Raw genomic sequence first — 19,988 nt, forward strand, 5'->3', positions numbered from 1 at the left:
GGAGGGCATTAGCTATGAGGAGAGATTGAATAAACTTGGTTTGTTCTCACTGGAACGAAGAAGGTTGAGGGGCGACCTGATAGAGGTCTACAAAATTATGAGGGGCATAGACAGAGTGACTAGTCAGAGACTTTTTCCCAGGGTAGAGGGGTCAATTAGGGTAGAGGGGGCATAGGTTTAAGGTGCGAGGGACAAGGTTTAGAGGAGATGTGCAAGGCAAGTTTTGTACACAGATGGTAGTGGGTGCCTGGAACTCACTGCCGGAGGTGGTGGTGGAAGCAGGGACGATAGTGATGTTTAAGGGGCATCTTGACAAATACATGGATAGGAAGGGAATAAAGGGATATGGACCCCGGAAGAGTCGAAGATTTTAGTTTAGATGGGCAGCATGGTCGGCGCAGGCTTGGAGGGCCGAAGGGCCTGTTCTAGTGCTGGACGTCTCTGTGTTCTTTGTTCTTTGTATGCAGATGGGGATAACCCGTGCACAAAGAATGACAGAGGGGACCAACCCTAATGTCCTGAGAGCCCCAAACTGTACTGAGCCCAACACAGAAAGCATTCTCTTTACTCAGAAACATCACCTTCGCTCACGTCCTGAAACTCCCAAATCCGCATCCAGCATTTGCTGAATTCCCCTTTTATCCCGCCCTCGAATCCAAGAAGTGAAGAAACGGTTGGTCCACCTGCCTGTGTTTCCCATGCGCTGAGCTTGAAATAGCACAGGGCACTTAAAATCTGGGTCCATTGGGAATTTAACCCCTTCAACAAGCAACATAATTGTTGGAGGCGTGCTACTGATCGGCCACTGCCAAACAAAATATCGTGCAAGTGCTCGGTGACACGGAATACACATCCAAAGTCATTGCGTGCTATTTAATGCATTTCTGAGTCAGGCGCATGGAAAATTCTACCTCAATTACTGGTGCTCGGAAACTAATTTACAGACAAACCAAAATATATATGAAAATTCAGTAACCCAAACCTAGCATTATTGATATGTTTAGCACAAAAATGTCAAGATAAATAACAGATGATGAAAGTATATTAACATCTAAAGATCAGAAAGCAGACCAGTGCCTTACATTACTCCATAATTTGAATTGTCATTTCACTTGGAATTACCTTAAAACTGTTTCTCCAACAAGAAATCAATAATTTATTTGAAATGAACTGATTCAAACAAATTAAATCAAAGCTGCTGCTGGGAATTTGCATGGCATTGGTTAAAGAAAAACTAACAGTTGCGGAATGCAAAACAATCTGTTTGGTTAAAAAGAAATGCACAATGATTTACCCTTGCTTGTTCCTCAGCTTGTCAAAGTTTACCATTCTACACGTTATCTCACTTCTCTTTCGCACATCATTAGGGTTATAGACAGATTTTTAATCAGTTGGGGCATCGAGGGTTTCGTAGAGAAGGCAGGAAATTGGAGTTTTTAAAAATTAATGTACAGGATGTGGGGGTTGCTGGTTAGACCAGCATTTATTGCCCATCCCCAGTTGCCCTTCAGAAAGTGTTGGTGAGCTGCCTTCTTGAACCGCTGCAGCCCCTGAGGTGTAGGTACACCCACAGTGCTGTTCGGGAGGGACTTCCAGGATGTTGCTCTAGCGACAGTGAAGGAGCAGCCATATATTTCCAAGTTAGGGTGGTGAGTGACTTGGAGGGGAACCTCCAGATGGTGGGGTTTCCAGATATCCTCTGCTCATCTCCTTCCAGATGGTAGTGGCCGTGGGTTTGGAAGATGTTATCTTCGGAACTTTGGTGAGTTACTGCAGCGTATCTTGTAGGTGCTATACATGGCTGCCACTGTTTGTCAGTGGTGGAGGGTTTGAAGGTTTGTGGAAGGGGGAGCAATCAAGCTGAATGCTTTGTCCTGGATTGTTTCTACCTCCTTGAGTTTTGGTGGAGTTGCACTCATCCAGGAAAATGGAGAGTATTGCATTACACTTCTGACTTATGCCTTGTAGATGGTGGGCAGGCTTTAGCGGGTCAGGAGGTGAGTTGCTTGCCATAGGATTCCTAGTCTTTGACCTGCCCTGGTAACCATGTATTAACATGGCTAGCCCGGTTCAGTTTCTGATCAATAGTAACCCCCATGATGTTGATTGTGGGTGATTCAGTGATAGTAATGTCATTGACGGTCGAGGGGCGGTGGTTAGATCCTCTCTTGTAGGAGATGGTCATTGCCTGGCACTTGTGTGGCGCGAATGTAACTTGCCACTTGTCAGCCCAAGCCTGGATATTGTCCAGGTCTTGCTGCATTTGGACATGGACTGCTGCATTATCTGAAGAGTCACGAATGGTGCTGAACATTGTGTAGTCATCCGCAAACATCTCCATTTTGACTTTATGATGGAAGGGAGGTCATTGATCATTGCTGAAGATGGTTGGGCCAAGGATACTACCCTGAGGAACTCCAGCAGTGAAGTCCTGGAGTTGAGATAATTGACCTCCAGCCACCACAACCATTTTCCTTTGTGCCAGGTATGACTCCTACCAGCGGAGAATTTTCCTCCTGATTCCCAATTACTCCAGTTTAGCTAGGACTCCTTGATACCATATTCGGTCAAATGCTGCCTTGATGTCAAGGACAGTCACTCTCACCTCACCTCTGGCATTCAGCTCTTTTGTCCATGTTTGAACCAAGGCTGTAATGAGGTCAGGATCTGAGTGACCCTGGCAGAACACAAACTGAGTGTCTGTGAGCAGGTTATTGCTGAGTGAGAGCCGCTTGATAGCACTCTCAATGGCTCCTCCCATTACTTTCCTGATGATGGAGTAGACTGATAGGGTGGCAATTGACTGGGTTGGACTTGTCCCATTTTTTGTGTACAGGACACACCTGGGCAACTTTCCACATTGTTATAGCTGTACTAGAACAGCTTGTCTAGGGGTGCGGCAAGTTCTGGAGCACTAGTCTTCAGTATTATTGCCTGGATATTGTCAGGGCCCATAGCCTTTGCAGTTTCCAGTACCTCCAGCCGTTTCTTGATATCACATGGAGTGAATCGTATTGGCTGAAGACTGACATCTTCAAGCATGGGGCAGCACGGTAGCATGGTGGTTAGCATAAATGCTTCACAGCTCCAGGGTCCCAGGTTCGATTCCCGGCTGGGTCACTGTCTGTGTGGAGTCTGCACGTCCTTCCCGTGTGTGCGTGGGTTTCCTCCGGGTGCTCCGGTTTCCTCCCACAGTCCAAAGATGTGCGGGTTAGGTGGATTGGCCATGGTAAATTGCCCGTAGTGTCCTAATTGTAAGGTTAAGGGGGGGAGTTGTTGGGTTACGGGTATAGGGTGGATACATGGGTTTGAGTAGGGTGATCATTGCTCGGCACAACATCGAGGGCCGAAGGGCCTGTTCTGTGCTGTACTGTTCTATGTTCTATCTGTGATGCTGGGGACTTCAGGAAGGGAACGAGATGGATTATCCACTCAGATTATCACATCAGAAAATCATGATCTCATTGAATGACAAAGCAGACTCGATGGGCTGAATGACCATCCGACATCTGATGGTCCTATGGATGCACATGTGCAGAAGTGCTGGCGGCAGCCATCTTACTTTGGCAGGAGTTACAGTGGAAAAATATTTTTTGTTTTATTTTTGATTTGAAAGGCACACATTTCCTGGCAGTTGACTTTTCTTTACAAATTTAGAGTACCCAATTCACTTTTTCCAATGAAGGGCAATTTAACGTGGCCAATCCACCTACCCTGCACATCTTTGGGTTGTGGGGGCAAAACCCACGCAAACACGGGGGAGAATGTGCAAACTCCACACAGACAGTGACCCAGAGCCGGGATCGAACCTGGAACCTCGGCGCCCTGAGGCAGCAATGCGAACCACTGCGCCACCGTGCTGCCTTCTGGCAGTTGATTTTAACTACATTTTCTTATCAGAAAGATAAACCTGACAACAGAGGGTCCATTGCACATTCCTTTAAAAATGATGGCTTTAATTAGTTTTAAAAATTCAAACTAATGTAGAAATGATCAATCCAGCACCAAAGTAAGAATACATTTTAAAAGATTGGTTTTCAGAGACTGTGGGTACGGTTCAGCGATACCGTTGCCCACGGCGTGGATCTGGGTCCAACAAGTGAATCACGCGCAAGCCCCAAATCAGGCTCCGTTTCGGGTTGCATGACAACCGCAATACACCTGACCCACTCTGCGCAGTGCGATCTGGATCCCTCCCTCACTGGCTGAGCTCCAGACCTGAATATTTATGAGCCTAACGGTTAATTTAAATATCTAGATGCTGGATTAAGGACTCATTGGCATCGCCTGAGAGACCTCACCAAGGCGCCTTTTAGAACTGGTCCGCGCAAATGTGGGCCAGGTATAGTGGCACCTTGGGGGGGGGGGGGGTCTCCCAGGTTGGCACTGCCAGTGGTCGAGCCCAGGGGAGCTTTGCCATGTAGAGGAGGGGTGGGGTTGGGTTCCTTGGGTACCTCCCCAAGGTTGAGGGAGTGAGGAGGAGGTGAAAAAAGTGTGTGGGGGGGGGCTGCAATGGGTGGATGGAAAGATTGGGGTAGCCAGACAAATTGGCACCCGGATTTTCCAGGTGCCGAAGCTCTCTAGCAGGAAATCCCTCTGGGTGCGATCTTGGCAGGAGAAACTCCCTCTGGCCGAAAATAATGACAAAGTGCCGTTGGGTAGTGGGATGTTTCTCAGTCCTACAGCCGCCGAGAAACACCCCGCTAAACTCTCCGTTCAGCGTACATTGAGTCTGCTGAATCATGCCCTACGTGTATGTGCCCTATGAATATTTTTGAAGTGGCTAAGAATTATCTAGAATGTATTGTACAGAAGCTTGCTATCTAACCCAACAGATCTATATCCAGAACTGGGTGGGCTTTTTAAACAGCCGTCCCCAGCACTTGACCACTCTTGCGGCAGCCTGCATGACTTCATCCCGCACTGCCCCCCTGCTCACACCCCCCATCCAGAGACCCTTTCAGTCAAGGTGGGGTCTGCCAAGTCAGGAAATGCCCTGACTCCAGCTCCCCCCCCCCCCCCCCCCCCCCCCCTTGAAGAGGAACAGTGCAGAATTTCCTCATGACTTTCCTGGAGTGTTTGAGTTCTTAAACTTGAACCCACAAACGTCTAGTTCAAAAGTTTCGATTTTCTTTTCAAGATTTTGTTTCCTCCAGGACATTACTGCCAGACACAAATCCACGGTTGTTTATTTCTGAAGCCAAACTAAGATTTCTGCTCGACGAATGATACTTTATTATTACTTGCCAAATTTTCATTTTTTTTATTTCAGGAGATAATGGAAGCTTTGTTTGATCCATGTGAAGTTAAGCAACAACAAGTAGGCTCCTAATTTTGCACTACATTCGATCTCTAACAGGGCAATGTGCACAGACATATGCGTGAGTAGTCCAGCTTAATCCTGATAATCATTTAACTAGTTTGCCAACAAAACTTACATGTGGATCAGCAGTTATGCGCGTTGCAAATAAAATAAAGTGGTTTCCTACCACAGCTCATACAATCATACAATCATCAGCTCGACTTAAACGGGGGAAAAAAACAGATGTCATTAAACAAAAACATGCAACCAACGCCCAGGGTGATTAGATTGTTAAAATACCTTGGCTCCCGCGGCTCAGATTGTTAATAGATTTCAACATAGAAAGTTGGACACTGAAGATTAATCATTTATGCTTAGATAAGAGCATTGCTGTTAATTGTTTTCGGTGGACGAATAGTTCTGCATCGCTGGGTTGAGCAGGAAGTGATTTGATGCGTTAATATTCAGTGGGGTATGTATTTATTTGGAGGCAAATGCCTCAGAACTGGCATCGCAAGCATGGAGCAGGGAAAAAAGAGAATATAATTTTAACTTGTCACTAAATTTTTCATCAGCAGCAGACACAAATTACATGCCAGTATTGGAGGGTGAGCAAGGGGCTATGCTGAATGGGGTACATAAAGTCATTAATATCAGCAGTGAAATTATTGGAGAAAGTTAACTTTATTTGCTTCACCTCCTTTCCTGCGCTTTTGAACCAAAGAAATGTGCAAGGCTCTGGTGCATTCACCTAGGTTTGCCACTTAAAAACAAAAGTGCTTATAGCTTCCTTCTGTGCTATAAGTTTCTTTCATTTTGATGGTGCTTGAACATACAAGAAAAAAGTTTATGAATTGGGAATAATGATAAACTAACCTGGCTGATTAGAGAAGCAAAAAGCACGTAATGGGGAGCATGGATGTGAAATTTATGTTCAAACTTCCCATTAGTGAGAAAGCACATAATTAAGATGATCAGAAAAATAATTAAGTGCAGGTTATATAAAATGGGGTAGGGGTTTCACTTTGGGAATTGTAAACCATCTCGGCCAAATTGTCCCCAAAGTTGGGCCCATGTTGATAAGCCTTCTCATTTTAGACAGTCCCATAAGATCAATGATGACTTGCTTCCAGTCTAGTTCAATAAGTTCTGCGATGGCTGATGAGACTCTGCCACATGAGGCACTTGAGGAATTCTGGAAATAGGTTGTTTGGAGGTCCGTTTTCTCCCTCTGATGCCTCAACTTTGCCTCGGCACATTCCCAGCGAAGTCTCTTGATATGTTCATTGCTTTCTCGAATGAACCTTCCCCACTTTAGTCAGTCACAAGCCAGGGGGATGTTTGACATCTTCGAGGATCCTTTGAGGATGCAGAAACTAAACTTACAGCTGACAAATGCCAAGGACTCTGATGGCTGACATCATAGGGATCTAAAAGAGGTCACTACAGAGATAGTGGGTGCATTGTTTATGATTTTTCAACATTTCCTCTATTCTAGAATAGCTCCAGAAATTGTTAATGAAGAAAAAGTGCTGTTCAAGAAAGGAGGGAGAGAGAAAACAGGAAACTACAGACCAATTAGCCTAATAGTCAATTGTCAGGAAAATGCTAGAGTCCATTATGAAGGAAGTCTTAACAATGCTCTTTGAAAAATCATAGTATGATCAGACAAAGAAAACATGATTGTATGAAAGAAAACAATATTCGAGTTTTTTGAGGATGCAACTGATAGGATTGATAAAGGCGAGTCAGTAGATGTAGTAAATTTGGATTTCCAAAAGTCATTCAATAAAGTGTCACACAAAAGGTTCATACACAAGATGCAGGGCTCATGCAGTTATTTATTTGCATTGATAGGTGGTTGATTAATGGACAGGAAGCAGCGTAGGGAAAATGTGGCATTTTCAAGTTAGCATTTTCAAGTCTATAACTAGTATTGTGCCACAAGAAACAGCCTTAATGTTTCAGTTATTTACAATCTATATTCATGACTCAAACAAAACTAAGTATCCATGTTTGTTGATGACAGGTGGAAATGTAAGCTGTGAGGAGGACACAGAGAGGCTTGAAAGAGATAGAGGTTAAGTGACTGGGCAACCAGGTGGCGAAATGGGATAATGTGGGTAAGCGTGAGGTTATTCACTTTGGTAATAAGAATAGAGAAGCAGAATTTAAAAAAAGGCATGAAACCTCTAAATGCGGATGTTCAGCGAGACTTGTGTGTCCCTGCAAGAGGAACACAGAAGCTAGCATGCAGGTACAACAAGCAATTCGAAAGGCAAATGGCATGTTGGCCTTTATTGCAAGAGGATTTGTTTTAAAGAATGAATTTGCCTTGCTACAATTGTGACAGAGCTTTTGTGACACGACACCTTGCACTGGATGCAGTACAGTGAAGGTTCAGTAGACCTGTTCCTGGGATAACAGAATTGTCCTGCGACACATTGCTGAGTAAATTGGGCCTATACTCTCTGGAGTTTAGAAGAATGAGAGTTAATCACATTGAAATAAAAAGATTCAGAAAGGGGTTTAACAAGGTAGATATTGAGAGGTTGTTTCCCTTGGGTGGGGAATCTAGAACACAGGGGCACAGTCTCCAGATAAAGGCTCAATTATTTAGAACTGAGATGAGGAGAAATTTCTTCCCTCAGAAGATTGTGAATGGTTGGAATTGTCTACCTCCGAGGGATAGGGATGCCCCATTGTTGAAGATATTTAAGGTTGCGATAGACAGATTTTTGGGCCTGTCAGGGAATCAAATGATATCGGGAGTGAATGGGAAAGTGGAGTTGAGGCAGAAGATCAGCCATGACAGGGAAGGAATTCCACCGGGTTCCAGCCCAGCCCAACCTCTCAGCGATTTCATGCTGGAGCGTGAAGGCCTTGGATGGGCCTCCTACCCTTACTCCGATTAAGGCCCTTAAAAGGGCATTGCTGACAACTTCGGGACCGCTTCTCACTAAGTCTCAATTTTTAGGTTGGCGAGAGTATTTCCCAGTTATGGGGGAAGCCTGAAAATGTTCGGGCTTAGGCCTTGGTAGGAAAGGGTGGTGCCTCCATCAGAAGCCCCCTTCTAAATTTGGGCAGTCCCCTCCCCTTCCAATTTTATTCCAGTAGCCACTGAAATCCCCTCCAGCCTGTCCCCGACACCACAGTTGCCCATTTTCTAGTCCCGAAGCCAGATTATTTTTCTTTTACTGCCACCAGAGATCTAGGGACTAGTCCCCCAATGTTTTCCGCCATCAAATCATATGGTGTAACATCTGAGTCGTCATTCTACATGAGTGTGTGTTTAGACAGTGAATGTTTGTTGTCTGTTCAATGTGGATGCTATCATGGCTTTTCCTGATCCTCCTCTCACCTGTCCTTCAGCTTTTTGAGCTTCTATCACTGAATAGTGACCAAGAAGAGGAATACTTAACAAATCAAAATACTGCGGACACTGAAAATCTGAAATAAAAACAGAAAATGCTGGAAATGCACGGCATGTCTATCACTGAAGAGAGACAGAGTTTATGGGTGGGTGGAATTTTCCAGCTCTATCACGGCAGAGGTGGGACCTGAAAATGTGACAAACCTTTCAAGAGTCCAGTGACTTAAGCGAGACTGGAAGATTCCGTGGGCTGGAAGACTCGTAAATTTCCACAAAGCATTTCAGGTCAATGAACCTTTATCAGAACACAACGGAAGAGGACTGCCTCTCAATCTTCCTCTCGTCTTGTCTCTGAATTGTGAATCAAATTGGAGACCTCTTATTTTTTTTTAAAATTTAGAGTAGCCAATTATTTTTCTTTTCCACTTGAGGGGCAATTTAGCGTGGCCAATTCACCTACCATGCACATCTTTGGGTTGTGGGGGGTGAAGCCCACGCAGACATGGGGGGAATATGCAAACTCCACACGGATAGTGACCCAGAGTCGGGATTCGAACCCGGGTCCTCAGCGCCGTAGGCAGCAATGCTAACCACTGTACCACCGTGCTGCCCGGTAGACCTCTTATTGCAGGCCCGACCAATATCCTCAAACTTAACACAGATCATATTTATTCACAAAGCAATCAGAGTAGCTCGAGGAGAGTATTCATTGTCAGAAAACATAAATCTTTAACCCATTAAAGTATACTTATGTGCAGCCCCAACTATCTGGCTTATTTCAACGATTAATTTTATTTGCCCATTGTGTCAAAAAATAATTGGATTTACAGTTTATATCATTCCTTTTATCCGTAATGTTTCCAATCATCCATCATCTGGGTGGCACTGTGGCATTGCTGCCTCACAGCACCAGGAACCTGGGTTCAATTCTGGTCTTGGGTCACTGTGTGGAGTTTACACAATCTCCCTGTGGCTGCGTTGGTTTCCTCCGGGTGCTCCGGTTTCCTCCCACAGTCCAAAAATGTGCAGGTGAGGTGGATTGGCCATGCTAGATTGTCCCTTAGTGTCCAAACATGTGCAGTTTAGGCCGGGTTACAGGGATAGGGCGGGGGAGTGGGCCTAGGTAGGGCAGGTGCAGATTTGATGGGCCGAACGGCCTCCTTCTGCATTGTAGGGATTCTATGATTCCACGAGAATGAAGCAGAAATATTCCCGACGTAGTCTGAAATAGCAAATGTTTCAAGAAACCGTAGGGACAAGTTGTGAATTGTTCTGGGACAAAACTCAATTTTAAAATTGTTCAATTATTCATCTGATTTATGCAAACCCAAACAGAACCCCCTGGTCAATGCTTTGATATTAAGCTTCTCAACATTTAGAATTCAATAATTTACCGAGAGCTTTCAGACAATATATCAATTCTGGTATATTATTTTTCATGGGCGTAATCTCACATTCATTCTACTGCAAACAGAAATTACTCCATCATTTTGCCAACTCCACTAATTACTAATCACACACTCGGTAATGGAGCGATTTCAAAGGGTTTTTATCTTTATCTTTTCTTTTTAAACATCTTCTGGAGGAAGAATTACTTAACCCTTCCCTTGACCTCTCCTTCTCCATTTCATCCTCCTTTCTAGGAAAGCCAGTCCGAGTGGACCTTTGGTGCGATATAAGTGCAAATTTCACCAAATCCAATATCTCAAGACAAATTGTCTACTGTCACAGGGGATTAAATGCAATTTGACATGAAGGTAAGTCATGTTTGAAAGATTTTTAGATCCATTTTACGGTATTTGAGATGGGTACAACTATGGTATAAACATAGCTATACACTGCAAGGCCTTATTACTGCGGTACCAGAGCTATTGCTGTTTATGCACCATAAGACCAAAAGATGCAGTAGCAGAAGTAGGTCACTTGATACATCGGGTTTGTTTTGCCATTCAATGAGATCTTGACTGGTCTGAACGGTAGGACAATTATTACCACTGTTGCTTCACAGTGCCAGGGTCCCAGGCTCGATTCCTGCTTGGGTCACTGTCTGTGTGGAGTCTGCATGTTCTCCCCGTGTCTGTGTGGGTTTCCTCCAGGTGTTCCGGTTTCCTCCCACAAGTCCCGAAAGACGTGCTGTTAGGTGAATTGGACATTCTGAATTCCCCCTCAGTGTACCCGAACAGGTGTCGGAATGTGGCGACTAGGGGCGTTTCACAATAACTTATATTGCAGTGTTAATGTAAGCCTACTTGTGGCACTAATAAAGATTATTATTAGTATAATCCTCAACTCCACTTTCCCGCCTTATCCCCATAACCCTTGACTCCCTTACTGATTAAAAATCTGCCCACCTCAGCCTTGAACATACTTAAAGATCCAACCTCTACAGCCTTCGGCAATATAGAATTCTACAGATTCGCCACCCTTTGAGTGAAGAAATTCCTCCTCATCTCTGTCTTAAACAGACAAACACTTACTCTGAGATTATATCCTCTGGTCCTGGACTCTCAGCATCTATCCTAACATGCCCCCTGTGAATCCTCTGAGAATTCTTCGGCCGATCTTGTCTGTGGGAATATTCCAGTCCTGCCTCTGCAGTTTTCCTAGCGGCGGGGGGTATATACAAGTTTCCTCCCAGATCAAGAGTCTGAGCGTCTGGATTATTAGCCAAGTGTTATTACCACTGCACCATCATCTCTACACATAATTGCAGCCTGCATTAAGAGTTTTTGAAACAGGACTGGATTTAGAAAGACCATAAACCATAAGACATAGGAGCAGAATTAGGTCACTCAGCCTATGGAGTCTGCTCCGCCATTCAATCATGGCTGATATGTATCTCATCCCCATTCTCCTGCTTTCTCCCTATAACCTCTGATCCCCTTATTAATCAAGAACCTATCTAACTCTGGCCTCCACAGCCTTACTGCGGCAAAGAATTCCCCAGATTCACCACCCTCTGGCTGAAGAAAGTTCTCCTCAGCTCTGTTTTAAAGGATCATCCCTTCAGTCTGAGGCTGTGGCCTCGGGTTCTAGTTTTTCCTACAAGTGGAAACATCCTCTCCACATCCACTCTACCCAGGCCTCTCAGTATCCTCGAAGTTTCAATAAGATCACCCCTCATCCTTCTAAACTCCAATGAGTACAGACCCAGAGTGCTGAACTGCTCCTCATATGGCAAGCACTTCATTCCGGGGATCATTCTTATGAACCTCTTCTGAGCCCTTTCCAAGGCCAGCATATCATTCCTTGGATGCGAGGCCCAAAACTGCTCATAATACTCCAACTGTGGTCTGACCAGAGCAGCGCCGACCCTAGGGTTGCTGGCGCCCCGGGCAAGCTGAACTTCGGCGCCCTTCGGGGGCGGGGCCGGGGCGGGGGCGGGGCCAGGGGTGTGGGCGGGGCCAGGGGCGGGGGCGGGGGGCGGGGCCGGGGGGGTCGGGGGGGGCCGAGCCCGAGGCGGGGGGGGGGCCCGAGCCCGAGGCGGGGGGGGAGGGCGAGGCGGGGGAGCGGAGGGCCCGAGGCGGGGGGGGGGCCGAGGCGGGGGCGGGGCCGAGGCAGAGTGGGCGGGGCCGAGGCGGAGGCGGGGTGGGTGGGCGGGCCCGAGGCGCGGGGGTGGGCCCGAGGCGCGGGGGCGGGCCCGAGGGCGGACGGAGGGGGGGGCGGAAGCCGCGCATGCGCTGGTTGGCACCGGCCCAACTGCGCATGCGCGGGACCCGAGTCTCTGGCGCCCCCTAGCACATGGCGCCCCGGGCGACTGCCCGAGTTGCCGGTGCCTTGGGCCGGCCCTGGACCAGAGCCTTATACAGCCTTTCCCAATGCTTCTCCCATTGTTTGGTGCATGAAGGAGAGGATTTTCCCCTTGAGAATTTTCAGGTCAGGCAATTAACAAGCCGATTTATCACCCCTATTCCAATTTTGACTCTTCTGTTCTTTATTCCTGTCCCTCAACACCTCCAAAACTCCTCTTCTGTATTGCTGTAATGAGACATTGAGTAATTAAATGGGATACAGCAAGCTTTGGGCTCACTATAGGCCTGAGTATGTTGTTGATATATTATTGAGCAATAGATGACTGTTGTAACAACTGGGATGCCTGCAGACAGCACATGATTGTTTCTGAAAGTGAAGTATCTTGTTGATAAAACTGCCACGTATTTGTTTTCTGATGAAAGGTCGAAGACCTGAAACCTAACTCTGTTTCATTTTCCACATAAGTTGCCAACCGTGCTGAGCATTTCCAATGCAAAATTTCAGTTTTAACTTCAGATTTCCAACATACACAATATTTTGCTTTTGTGCTGCTGCATATTTGTTTAATTTTTTTTAACTCTTTCATGTGCTGTTGGCAAAGACAATAACTATTTCCCATCGCACATTGCCCTTCAGAACATGGAGTCTACTTACTCTTTCCTGTTGATGGAAACATGGCTTCAGTGGGCCTTTCAGGCAACCGTGTATAAGACCATAAGACACAGGAGCAGAATTAGGCCATTCAACCCATCGGGTCTGCTCCGCCATTCAATCATGTCTGTTATGTTTCTCATTACCATTCTCCTGCCTTCTCCCCATAACACTTGATCCCCTTATTAATCAAGAACCTATCTATCTCTGTCTTAAAGACAATCAGTGACTTGGCCTCCACAGCCTTCTGCGACAAAGAGTTCCACAGATTCACTACTCTCTTGCTGAAGGAATTCCTCCTCATCTCAGCTTTAAAGGATCGTCCCTTCAGTCTGAGGCTGTGGCCTCGGGTTCTAGTTTTTTCTACTAGTGGAAACATCCTCTCCACATTCACTCTATCTAGACCTTGCAGTATCCTGTAAGTTTCAATGAGATCCACCCCCCATCTTTCACTCCATTGACAGACCCAGAGTGCTCAACCGCTCTTCATATGATAAGCTCCTCACTCTTGTGAACTTCCTCTGGACCCTCTCCAGCACATCCTTCCTTAGATATGGGGCCCAAAACTGCTCATAATATTCCAAATGGGATCTGACTAGAGCCTTATACAGCTTCAACAGTACATCCCTGCTCTTGATTTCTAACCCTCTCGACATAAATACAAACATTGCATTTGCCTTCCGGCCAACTGAACCTGCACGTTAACCTTAAGAGAATCCTGAATTCTGATTGACAACCAGCCTCACAATTATCCTCCTCACTCACTTCCCCCATGACCAAGCGGTTTCATTATTGATCAACATTAGATGAAACTTGCATCAAGGGAGTTGTCCTCTTTATTCCCATCAATGTTTAGTTTATTTGAGAGAATCTGTACAGGTTTGTTCTTCTTCGCTCTGATGCTTGGAAAATTGATCCGCTTTTCTTTCACAATTTCATTCAAATATTTGTTTACTCTCTTATTTTCTAATGATTATCCAAGCATATTAATGGTTTTCTCAACTTAGCAACTGCTCTGGTCAAACCAGTTGTCTTTGCATCAGAGTAACTTACAGAACTTTGGTACAACTTCAAAAACTTCATGGTGGCATGAGTTCATCTTGGAACCTTTCTTCCGTGGTCACTGACTGCTCCTTAGATTCTTTCAATTTACTCATTAGATCCTCAATCTGCTTCTTAAACTGTTTATTATCTGCTTTTCGAGTCTAAATTTGACCTTTATACTGCACATCTCAGCTGAGATTTTCCACTCTTGTTCTTCTCGGGGGGGGGATTGGTGATGGGAGTGGAAAATCTGACCAGAGGCCCAAATCGCATTTTACATTGGCGGGAAGTCTCGCTGGCGATTGGCCCCACTCCCACCAGCAATGTAATGGAAATCTCAATGCTCAACATCGGGAACCCCAATACAATAGATTTGAATCTCATTATGGAGCGGAGTCCCACACTAGCATTCTGGAATTAAACAAAGATAATTACAAAGGCAAGACGACAGATTGGGCCCGAGTAGAGTGGGCAGGAAGGCTAAAAGGTAGGACAGCTGATGAGCAGTGGCAGTTGTTTAACAAGATACTCAATTCCTCACAACAAATTCCAGTGAGGAAGAAAGATGCTAAGAGGAATGAAAAGTATCCATGGCTAAGCAAGGAGGTTAACGACAATATAAAGACAAAAAATTAGGTATACCATGATGCAAAAAACCAATGTCAGGCTGGAAGATTGGGAAACTTTCAAACATAAAGCGTTACTAAAAAAGTAATGAAAAAAACTAAGGTAAATCACGAAAGAAAGCTAGTGCAAAATATCAGAAAGGATAGCAAAAGCTTCTGTCAGTACATCAAAGGGAAGAAATTTACTGAAGTGAATGTTGGTCCCTTGGAAGATCAAACTGAAGAGTAAATAGCGGGGAATACAGAAATGGCAGAGATGCCTCAGTTTTCGTGGTGGAGGACACTAGTGCCATTCCTTTAGAAACATGCAATTCAGAGGTAATAGAAAGGTTGGAATCAGCATCAGTAGGGATACAGTATTCAGCAAACCATTGGGATTGAAGACAGACAAGTCCCCTGGGCCTGATGGCCTGTACCCTAGGAAGTGGCAGAGGAGATAGTGGTTATAATATTTCAAAGTTCCCTGGACACGAGAAAGGTTCCAGTGGATTGGAAAAATGCTAATGTAATGCCCTTATTCTAGATGGGAGGGAGGCAGAATGTAGGAAGTTACATACCAGTTAGCTTAACATCTGTTGTTGGGAAATTGTTAGAATGCATTATTAAGGAAGTAATATCAGGACATTTGGAAAGTCAAAACGCTATCCATCAGAGTCAGCATGGTTTTATGAAGGGTAAATCATGTTTGAATAATTTGCTAGAGTTCTTCAAAGATGTAACAATCCAAGTGGATAATGGGGATCCTGTAGATGTGGTATATCTGGACTTCCGGAAGACATTTAATAGTGTGCCACACAGCAGGTTAACTCACAAGGGTTAGATCTCAAGGAGTTGGGGGTAATTTACTAGCTTGGATAGAAAACTGGCTGATGGACAGAAGACAGAGAGTTGGGATAAATGGGTCTTTTCTGGATAGCAAGATGTAACTAGTGGGGTGCCACAGGGTTCACTCCTTGGGCCCCAACTATTTACAATCTATATTAACAACTTGTAGACAGGGATAGAAGGTTTTACAGCCAAATTTGCAGATGGCACTAAAAAAGGTGGGATAGTAAATTGCAATGAGGAAGTACGAACCATGCAAATGGATATAGATAGGTTAAGAGAGTGGACCAAAATGTGGCAGATGGGGTTTAATATGGATAACTGTGAGGTCATCCGTTTTGGTCAGAAATATGGAAGGGCAACTTATTATCTAAATGGGGAGAGATTCGGGGTGCTCCAGCGCAGAAGGATCTGGGTGTCTTTGTGCATGAATCACAGAAAGGGAGCATGCAGGTACAGCAGTTAATAAAGAAAGCAAATGGAAGGTTGGCATTTATAGCTAAAGGAGTATAAAGGTAAGGAAGTGTTGTTGCAATGGTACAAGGCATTGGTGAGACCAGACCTGGAATATTATGCACAGTTTTGGTCCCCTTATTTGAGGAAAGATGTAGTGGCATTGGAGGCAGTTCAGAGGAGGTTCATTAGATTTACTCCAGAGATGAGGGATTTGTTTTATGAAGATAAGTTGAACAGTTTAGAAGAATGAGATCAAATTGAGGTATAAGATGGAAAATGGGCCAAATGCGGGCAATTGGGACTAGATTAGTGGTAAAAACTGGACGGCATAGACAAGTTGGCGCAAATGGCCTTTTTCCATGCTGTAAACCTCTATGCCTCTTTGACTCCATGATAAAAGGTATGGATAAAGTGGATGCTCTTCCTCCTGTGGGGCATTCTGGAATGAGAGGTCATAGTCTCAGGATAAGGCGCAGCAAATTTAAAACAGAGATGAGGAGAAACTACTTCTCCCAAAAGGTCATGAATTTATGGAAGTCCCTACCCCAGAGTGCAGTGGATGCTGGGACAGTGAGTAAATTTAAGGAGGAGTGAGACAGATTTTTCATGAGTAATGGGTTGAAGGATTACGGAGAACGAGCAGGATGCTGGAGATGAGGCCAGGATGCTGGAGATGAGATCAGCCATGATCAAATTGAATGATGGAGCAGGCTCAAGAGGATAAATTGCCTACTTCTGCTCCTAGTTCTTATGTTCAAAGAAAGAACAATTCTGTCTAATTCCAGCTCTTGGTCTGTAGTCCTGTAGGTAACAGCACCTGAGCACAAATCTGTTTTTTGTTTTATTAATAAGGGGATTTCTTGATAAATAAAGGGATCAGGGGTTATGGGGAGAAGGCAGCAGAATGGGAATGAGGAACATATCAGCCATGATCGAATGGTGGAGCAGATTTGATGGGCCGAATGGCCTAACTCTGCTCCTATATCTTATGGTCTTATGGTCTAGAGTCATAGAATTTTACACTGCAGGAGGAGGCCATTTGGCCCATCAAGTATGCACCGTCCATTGGAAAGAGCACCCTACTTAAGTCGTGCCTCCACCCTAGCCCCCTAACCCAGTAACTCCACCCAACCTCCTGGACACTAAGAGGCAATTTAGCATGGCCAATCTACCTAACCTGCAGACATGGGAGAACGTGCAAACTCCACACACACAGTCACTCGAGGCAGGAATTGGACCCGGGAACCTGGATTTGTGAGGCAGCAGTGCTAACCACTGTGCCTATTATCAGGCCTCCATGTCTGATCACCCCCCCCCCCATTAGATAATCCATTTATGTCAGCGTGAGGGCACGCCAATGTGAATTACGATGGTCTCAGATGGCATGCACCTGGCGGGCAGACCTGCTGGATGAGCTCAGATGAATGCCTTTCCCAGGGGTGAAATTTTCACGATTGGGCAGTACCCTGGCAGTCCCCGGGGGAGGGGATTCCCGTGGGGGATGCACTGATGGAACCATCAATTCACGAGACACGTGCTTTAAGATATGAACAGTGGTTTTAATCTACTTACTACGGAGCCAGCCTGTTACCCGTTGAACTCTCGATGAACTGCAGGCTGGCTCTGGACACGGTTATTTATACAGCAGTCATGGGGGAGGAGTCATGGGCGGAGCCAAGGGTGGAGCCCTGTACAAACTCCTGAGCATTCCCAGAGCTACTCCCCCTAATGGTCGGATAACGCTACTGCGCTTACAATGGTATTGGTAAATACAGTGTGAATTACTACGTTACATTCACCACATTCACCCTCTGCAAAAAAATCAAGTCCGGTGTGGGTGGTGGTCTACAAAGTCAGTCTGTCCGGTGGTCGAACTGTCCGCTGTGATCTGCGGAGCACGGGGGTTGCAGCCTCTTGCGGTGGCTGGATGGGTGTTGTGTGCTGGGGTACAATTGCGGACTCCAGGGAGGGTTGTGTCCGAGCTTCATACTCTTCTGGTTCAACCGGGGACTGGGGGCGCTGGGGGCTGGCCGGCGCGGGTGCACGGAACTGGTGGAGTGAGCTCGGGAGCGCGAGGGGGTGGCAGCATGCGGTGTATGGTGAGGGGTCCTTCTGTGGGGTTAGAGGGGGCACTGGAGGGATACAGTGTCCTGGCGGCCGTCACGAATCTCGACGAAGGCGTACTGGGGGTTGGAGCAGGCGCACCTTCTCAACAAGGGGGTCGGTTTTGTGTGCCCTGACGTGTTTCATCAGGAGTACCGGGCCCGGTGTCCTCAGCCATGCCGGAAGTGAGACCCCCGTGGTAGTACCCCTGGAAAAAATGAAGAGCCTCTCGTGAGGGGTCTGATTGGTCGCTGTGCATAAGAGGGACCTAATAGCGTGGAGCTCGTCTGGGAGGACTTCCTGCCACTGGGAGACTTGGAGCTTTCTAGACCGGAGGGTCAGTAGGACGGTCTTCCAGACCGTCGCGTTCTCCCTCTCCACCTGCCCGTTCCCCCTGGGGTTGTAGCTGGTAGTCCTGCTCGAGGCAATGCCCTTGTCGAGCAGGTACTGACGCAGCTCGTCGCTTATGAAGGACGAACCCTGGTCGCTGTGCACGTAGCTGGGGAAACCAAACAGGGTGAAGATGCTGTGCAGGGCCCTAATGACTGTGTGGGAGGTCATGTCGGGGCACGGAATGGCAAATGGGAAACGGGAGAACTCATCTAAGATGTTTAGAAAGTAAACGTTCTTGTTAGTTGAGGGGAGTGGCCCTTTGAAATCAATCGCGAGGCGTTCAAAGGGCCTATAAGCCTTGACCAGGTGGGCCCTGTCTGGTCTATAGAAGTGCGGTTTGCACTCCGCACAGATCGGGCAGTCCCTGGTGACCGTTTTTACCTCCTCGTTGGAGAAAGGCAAGTTTCGGGCTCTGACGTAGTGGGCGAGCCGGGTGACCCCCGGGTGGCAGAGGTCATTGTGGATGACTTTCAGTCTGTCAATCTGCGCGCTGGCGCATGTCCCGCGGGATAGGGCATCCGGAGGCTCGTTGAGCTTCCCGGGTCGATACTTAATATCATAGCTATAGGTTGTGAGTTCAATCCTTCACCGAAGAATGTTATCATTTTTTATTTTGCCCCTTTGCGAGTTATCAAACATAAAGGCGACTGATCTTTGGTCGGTGATGAGGGTGAACCTTGTACCTGCGAGGTAGTGCCTCCAGTAACGAATAGCCTCCACAATGGCTTGTGCTTCTTTCTCGACTGAGGAGTGTCGGAATTCTGAAGCGGAGAGGGTACGGGAGAAAAATGCGACTGGTCTCCCTGCCTGATTTAGTGTGGTTGCTAGAGCTACCTCTGAGGCGTCGCTCTCAACCTGGAATGGAGTGGATTCATCCACCGCCCGCATGACCACTTTGGCGATGTCCTCCTTGATGCAGTTGAAGGCCTGGCGTGCCTCAGCTGACAGGGGAAATAGTGTGGCCTTGAAGAGTGGGCGGGCTTTGTCCGCATATTGAGGGACCCACTGGGCGTAGTAGGAGAAGAAGCCCAAGCACCGTTTGAGGGCCTTGGGGCAAAGTGGGAGGGGGAGTTCTAAGAGGGGGCACATACGGTCTGGGCCCAGGACTCCGTTTTCCACAACGTAGCCGAGGATGGCCAGTCTGTTTGTGCGGAAAGCGCATTTCTCTTTGTTGTAGGTGATGTTTAATTTCTGTGTCATCTGGAAAAAACGGTGGAAGTTGGCGTCGTGGTCATAGCCGCAGCTGGTGACATTGTCCAAGTACGGAAACGTGGCCCGCAGCCCGTACTGGTCCACCATTCGGTCCATTGCTTGTTGGAACACCGAGACCCCATTAGTGACGCCGAAGGGGACCCAGAGGAAATGGAAGAGGCAGCCATCGGCCTCGAATGCCGTGTAGTGGCGGTCCTCTGGGCGGATTGGGAGAGGGTGGTATGCAGACTTCAGATCCACCGTGGAAAAG

General features: G+C 46.6%; 1 protein-coding gene and 1 long non-coding RNA gene across 5 annotated transcripts in view; one reads left to right on the forward strand and one right to left on the reverse strand.

Annotated features, from left to right (window-relative positions):
• LOC119971135 (hepatocyte nuclear factor 4-beta-like) overlaps nt 1–19,988 on the reverse strand; it is a 93,705-nt gene that overhangs the window by 58,969 nt on the left and 14,748 nt on the right. The gene's annotated exons all lie outside the window — the stretch shown is intronic.
• The window catches only part of LOC119971137, a 37,999-nt gene continuing 23,217 nt past the window's right edge, over nt 5,207–19,988 (forward strand). Inside the window, exons 1-2 of the long non-coding RNA XR_005461754.1 lie at nt 5,207–5,774; nt 10,319–10,432. This is a non-coding gene — a long non-coding RNA (uncharacterized LOC119971137). The remainder of the gene's footprint in view (nt 5,775–10,318; nt 10,433–19,988) is intronic.

Source organism: Scyliorhinus canicula, chromosome 9 (genome assembly GCF_902713615.1).
Source record: "Scyliorhinus canicula chromosome 9, sScyCan1.1, whole genome shotgun sequence".
Lineage (NCBI taxonomy): Eukaryota > Metazoa > Chordata > Chondrichthyes > Carcharhiniformes > Scyliorhinidae > Scyliorhinus > Scyliorhinus canicula.